The sequence below is a fragment of the Haliaeetus albicilla genome, chromosome 28 (genome assembly GCF_947461875.1).
Source record: "Haliaeetus albicilla chromosome 28, bHalAlb1.1, whole genome shotgun sequence".
Taxonomy (NCBI): domain Eukaryota; kingdom Metazoa; phylum Chordata; class Aves; order Accipitriformes; family Accipitridae; genus Haliaeetus; species Haliaeetus albicilla.
In genome coordinates this window covers 6059539-6066401 of record NC_091510.1, presented here as the reverse complement: position 1 = coordinate 6066401, position 6863 = coordinate 6059539, and the positions used below count along the sequence as shown (strand labels likewise).

General features: G+C 43.5%; 1 long non-coding RNA gene across 1 annotated transcript; it reads left to right on the top strand.

The window, feature by feature from the left end:
- The first annotated feature begins 1532 nt into the window (after nt 1-1532).
- Nucleotides 1533-5504, top strand: LOC138682453 (uncharacterized). Its single transcript, XR_011322535.1, has 2 exons — nt 1533-2687; nt 5055-5504. It is a non-coding gene; the product is annotated as an uncharacterized lncRNA (long non-coding RNA).
- The last annotated feature ends 1359 nt before the right edge of the window (nt 5505-6863 follow it).

The following is a 6863-nucleotide window of genomic DNA, read 5'->3' as shown; positions in this document are numbered from 1 at the left end:
TTCTGTTATTTTAGCGCTCATCGCTGTCATCGCTTTACTTGCTTCCTCCAACTGGCAGCCCAGCAGAAAGTGGGAAAGGCAGTCAGCTTTCAGCTCAGGATGACCACTCAAATACATGGAAAGAGCAAAAGCATAGTTTCGTAATGTGGGAGCTGGTTTGTTCTTTTTTTTTCAGAATCAGAAGTGCTGAGAAATGCAGAGCAGGCGCCGTTCTGCTCTCCAGCTTGCTGCAAGCTACAGTTTGTTGGGCTGATAAGTGGCTCTGTGCTTGCACAAGTAGCTCATGACAAGGGAAGTGATTCGGTGCCCAAATATCCTATTATCAAGAATGTTCAACATGTAAAGTAAGTGCCTGCTCCTGGATGAAGATAGTGAAGTTGTTAAAAAAAACCCCAACAACGTAAACCTGCTTATGTTGTAATTAAAACCACGGGAGATAATATGAGTGCTACGCATTCCTTGGGCTGTCAGCTGTAAAACAGATGCTATCTTCCACTTTATTGCATGATTTATTTTATTTTTATCTGCTTAAAAGGTACTCATTAGGGATGAGCTGCAGGAGAATGATTTGTGGATAGACATGGGTCGAAGTGAACACACAATGGAAGGGTGACCTTTCAAAAGGGGGATTACCTATAAATAACAATGGTTATCCTTCACAGCCTTCTGACATAAGCCTGCCGAGAGTACGAAAAGGAGACCCTTTCCACCAGTTCCTCCAACATGATTTCAGATTGGCACATGGCACATTTTGGCCACGAATAGCTGAAGAGAATTCGCAAGGGATCAAGCAAAAAGCCTTAGCAGCTGGCTAGCTGTTGATACTCCCCTGGGTTTAAAAATTAGCTCAGAGCTTCCTTCTCTTTCCCCATGAACAATGGCACACACTTGACTAGAAAGGAATATTAAGATTTTATGTTTGAAATATGTCACTTTGGGAGCTCATTTATTTAAAAAATTAATTGTAGCAATTTTTAAAATTAGCCAAGCAGTGCCAGCAGAGTTTATTCAAACCCCAGAGGGCTTTAGCATCAGGCTGCAGTTCTTGACTACTGTTTTAACTTCTGCTCTGCACCATGGATCTATCAAATCCTTTATTTGGAATGAGGAAGAATTGGTATTCCTGGTCATTTACTATTGTTAAAGTGAAAGAGGTGAGTGAATTAATCAGGAAAAGATACGGTCTGTTCTGTTTGTAATGCATGTTCTTTGCTTATTTCTCCTGTGAGATTGTCATAAAATAATATTTCAGATATCCTATTCTGCGGACCTTCCTATGAAGGTCGCCTTGCAAAGAGACAGTGCCTAGAAGATGTTAGTTTTAAACAGTCAGATGTGGTCAGCGTCTGAACACTCCTGTATTTGTTGCATGCTTATGTATCTGTACCGTGTTTTCAGGTGGATCCTGTGTGCAGGCAGAGATCACCAGCAGCCCCTCCGCAACTGGCCAAACCCCTCTGTGTTTCTGAGTCCTGTGGCCTCATGTGCTTAGGATAACGGTTCTGATAAAAACAAAACCAAAGCAGCTTGACTGCTGTTGTTAGATTCATATTGGGTAATTACTATGTTTATCACCACTATTAAAAGAATGATTATTAGTGACCAGGATCTGTATACAAGACCAAGCCCATGCACTACACACTGTTGGTAAACAACGTAAGAGACGGTCTTTGTTGGAAGGCATTTACAACCTAAATAGCCAGGCGGACAAGAGGTGTTATTATCTCCACTTCCCAGATGGTGACCAAGATACGCCGATATGATGTGCCAAGGGACGCACGCGAACGTGGCGGGGCAGGGAGGGAGCGAGCCAAGCGCTGAAGCTGGGTTACCAGGCTGCCCTCCCCGTGACCACTCTTCCTCGCTGCTCCCGCTGCAATCCCAACAGCCGTCGGGTTTTCCTCCGCTCCCGGACAGGAGAACGTGACAAGCAGCTTCTTCTCGAGCGGCTCCAGCCCCAGTTTTGCCTTCAGAGTTGATTTCTGCCAAGCGGTGCCAGGTTCCTCTTTACCTAGGAAGTATTTGTTACTGCTGGGCTCCGCAAAAGAGATTTTTCAATTCTGTCTTGCAGATGTTGTTTTAATGCACATATGACAGTTGTTTCTTTGCTTTAACATCGTGATCTGGAAGCTTTGGATGTTTACAGCTGTTGTTGGGTTTAACAGCACTGCTTCATTCAACCCTTTCCACAGCCCAGAATTCTGCCTTGAATTTATTGCGGGGAAATGTTGCCTGTAAAAAAATTAGGGTTCTTAAAGATGAGCTAGTGAAAGGGGTTATATGATAGCGTGCTGGCTCTAGAAGCAGACTCTGACCCAGAAGATAGCTTGCAGTCCTGTGTTGCTGCTGCCTACGATATGTGACTTATCTTCAGCGCAACACCACTGAGCATTGCAAGTTCTCTTCTGACGTGAAAATCCCCGGAATGGTGACAGGGAGCAGATCTCTCTTTTACTATTGCTATCCTGTATTTATACTCACATGCAACTCCAGCTCAGGATCAGTGTCCTATTGTGACCTCTCCTGCAAGCCAGGTATAGAAAATGATCCTTAGCCTGAACTACCAGGAGAATAGGAAATGTCAGCAGATGCTAACTGCCAATTTACATCTCCTGGTTTTCCTTCCTGCATAAAATTGAGGGTAGCTTTATCATGCAGTTGCCTTGCTGCTCTGCTCTAACTGGCAGGTTAGTTTTTAAATGTGATTTATAATGTGGATCTTGTTTCTGTGTTGGAGTGCTTTTGGATTACAGCATGAAATTTGAATGTGTCTAAATAAAGGGAATGCAGTGGTGGCGGTGGCTGGGAGGCAAGGGATTATGTGAAAGCTTTCAGGATGCTCTGAGCAGTGTGCTGCAGTAGCCAAGGGATTTTTATGGGCACAGAGGCACAACGTAACCCCTCTAATCCCTTTCTCACTGGCTTACAGACTCTGAAGAAGCTTAATAATTACAGGGGAATGCAGTCAAAGTGTTTTTAAGGACATATGTGCAGAAGCTTATTTTAGTCATTTCCTAACAGCAAATGCACTGGCAGATTCTCAAGGAGAAATCTGAGTGCAAGTTCTCCCTTCTCCCACCTCCCCAACAAAAAGATGATGATTTACACTTATATCAGAAAGAGGCTTAACCAGTGAGGAACTGAGGGAATATTTCCCAGCCTTGTAAGATTACGATTTTTCCACAGCCACACCGCTCACCCCTCTCTTCTTGGTGAAATACAAAACATATCCCTGTTCTGTTGAGCCTCCCAGATGGGCTTCTTCCAGTAAAAAAGCCAACAGAAAGCCTGCACGTTCCCTTTAAAATATTCTCTTCTGGAGAAGTATTTCACCTTCTTTGAAATTACTAGTTCAGCTGACGGTGACTCTGCTGCTTATGTATCACTACCCATAAGTATGTCCCTAACTGCGTGTGTACTATATATATGCATACGCAGGAGGTGTCCAGGAACTGTTTCTGTGCTGAGCTGTTAGTTTCACAGCTATGTCATTTTTGGAGGAATCTGTGCCTGAAAGGAGAAAGATATGGTGTTACTCTCTCACCCTGGAGAATTTTTGTGGTTTTTTTCTCTTTGACAGTCTTGCCCAATTCAAAAATTATGGCATGGATTTTCCCTCATTCTTCCTCAAATGTCACCTCCTAAGAAAACTGGGCACAAAAAGATTACAGCAACTTGAAAAGTTTTTTTGAGTATTAATGGTAGAGGAGGATAGGAAATGTATATTTGTTTTATGGTGCATGCTAATGCAGTGCTTGGCATCCCACTGCTGTTTGGGATATAAACGGCAATAGAAATGAAAACACTTATATCTCATTATTGCATTACTAACTAAAAATGGGCTATTTTCTCAGCTTTGTAGCAAAGATGAAAGTTTTGTCCGTATAACTTGCCATTTCTGTAAGACACTCTTGAGACCTGTAAATTCATATAAAAAAAAAAAAATGAGGTAAGAATTAACCTCAGCTGTCTGGAATTTCTCTTTTCAAATTGCAATATTCTGCCTGAATCATCAAAAAGACCCTAACTGAAGCCTTGATCCTTTGCTGCTGGGGAAGAGATTGCTCATGTTAGGATTGCAAATTAACTTCAGTTTGAACCCTTAGCGTTTGCTATGCTAGGTCCAGTTTACTGTGTGCGAAGCTTGGAGATGAAACAGTATAAAGTAACCCAAGATCTGCTTTTCCTGTTTTAGTACTAAAAACCTGTAGCGCTTTTTGAAGAGAGGGTGTTTGCCGAAGTGATATGAGCCTGAATCTTCTTTTCTGCGACCCCTAACTTTTTTCCTGGGGAACCAACTCTCCCTGTAGTTAGTGCTTTCCCACCGAAGGGAGGGCAGCCTGGTTCATGTGCTCTAAGTAGTTTAGATTTGAACTGATTCACCAAATCTCCGGTTTCAGCACTGGAATCCAGACTCCAGGATGAAGCAATGGGCATGTGGATCCCAGCACATGCTCGGACCCTGGTTGGCTCCACGTGAACATGGGTGCCATTGCACCCACATCAGCCTCCTGCACCCTCTTATACTGCTTTCCCTTGCTTTGCACAAGAGATGCCAGAGACCTTCTTGGCAGCAATAGGAAAGACAGAGCCTTCACCCCGCAAATGGGAACGTCTCCTTCCCCATGTGGTGCTACACATCCATCCCTCAAACAAAGCTTTAAAATTGTCTGAGAGCCTTCAGAGAGACACAGCCCCTTCACTGATCTTTTGCAGGTGGCATAGAGTAACCTCACAGTATTTGAGATGGGCAGGTCTATGCCACTCTGATGTCCTATTAATAGATCCCAGCTCATGATAATACAGTGTGGTACTAACTCTTAGACTGCGCTACCTAAAAATTACTAATGCTGAACAAAGTTTCTCTCATAACTGGTTCTGTAGGCTTCCGTGGAATGACTTTGTGTGAACACAAGTGGCATAATCTGACCTTTCACATTTATAATTGGAGTTATCAGCTTAAAAAAAAATAAAAGTGTGGGATTTGGATCTTAGATGCCATTACCCCAAGGTGCTGGCTGTAATTAGGTTCTTTTCTCTTTGAATGTTTCCAGGAAAAGCTGCTTCCTGAGCAGAAGAAACACGAAAGATCAGGAAAGTGACTAACGACATGGAAACCTTAATGACGCCTATCAAGTGCAATAACTGAGAACACCGCAGATTGTGGCAAGGATAACAAAATGGGCTGTTTAGCACAATGACTGCCAGCTATTGTTTTTCAAGCAAATGGCTGAGACTTGGCGATGATTAGTCTATAACCAGAGGAGAGGAAAAACACAAAACAAAATGAGAAAGAGACTGTAAAAAAAAACCAGGAAATAAAACCCACAGACAAACTACATATAGACATGAATTTCACTCCAGAAACAGTCAATGATCAAATTTACTCCTCATGTATGCCAATAAAGTCAGCACATTTACACTGGGTTAAGTTTAATCTAATGAGCTTGATCACAAGTTAGCTCTCTTCTTTGGCAATAAATATTTTTCCCTGCTTGAATACATTCAGCCCTACTTTGCACACCTACATGCTGCTCCATTGGCCTTATTGGTAGGAGGGAATAGAGACGGTATTTCCTGACGAAATAACTGCAAGCGCTTGCAGCAGAAAATCACCACCGACGACAACTCTTCATACCGAAACAACTGTCATCCATAAACACATCCATTTCCGTGGTGTCCATCTGCCCCAGCAGGGACCTCGTATTACAGTAGGAACACAATCTAAAAGGCAACGTGGCATTAAAATATTGATGGAACGATGTTAGTGGGAAGGGGAATGCATATTTAATAAGTGCCTAGATGCTTTTCATGTACACATGTGACACCAGATCTCTCAGGCTAATCAGAGCGAGGTTGGGTCAGTCCTTGTGAGGGGAAGGTTCCAGACAATAATGGGGATATTCTGTTGTAGCTGGTTTGAACGTGTCTTTCAGTGCCTTGACAGGAGGCAAGGAGCAGGGTAAGTGATGTCTCGAATCTAGCATCCTGCTGGGGACACTGGGCAGGTTCGTCCCCTCGGGTGGTGCCTCAAAAGACCCCTTTCCTCCATGGCTACCTCCTTTGTAAGGAAGCACGTGCTTTGAGATGCTGCTGTTGTAGCCTTCTGTGGGCTGATAGGAAGGCTGGAAGACACAACGCTCATTGTGGTTCCCCACCTGGAAGCTGGGAGGTGGCGGGACTCCCGATCCACCGATGCGAGGAAGTCCCAGTCTGCCCAGTGAAAGCATCTGAGGGGGTAAGACAAAAAGCTCACTGTGTCCCAAACACGCCCTCCCAGAGAAAGGTCAAGAACAACATAACCCAGGCTATTAATAGCAACGAGCTGTAAAAGCTGTGGCTTCTGCATCGTGAATCTGCGGTTGCGACGACGATGCCCGTTAGAACCTCCAGTTCCACCTTGGCCTGTGCTGGGACTGTAAAACTGTGTGTAAATGGGTGCGCGCACCTCCGTCCTCCGGCTTCACAAAGGTGCGAACTGCAAGCAGCTGTTAGGTTTTACAGCCGTGACACACAGCTTTCAAATAGTTGCTCGCAGATACATAAACTTTAGCCTTTGAATTGCAAAATTGTCCTTTGTGTTCAAGTACCTAAGTAGCCCCATGTGTGCTGGTGTATGTGTGTGGATGTGTGTTTAGGTGCTTGCTCCTTTATTTGGCTGTTATAACACTTACCAACAGTCCCCTGTACGTTTTTATTATTACCAGCTCTTCTTTAGCTCTCACACACCACGCATTTGGTATGAGTAATAAAACTTACTTAATTGCCGCAATAAAGGCAACTTTGTACATTTGAACTTTGGTTTTGAAGGATTTTCCATTATATAACTATATACTTTTAAACATAGACAATAAAGTAATGGC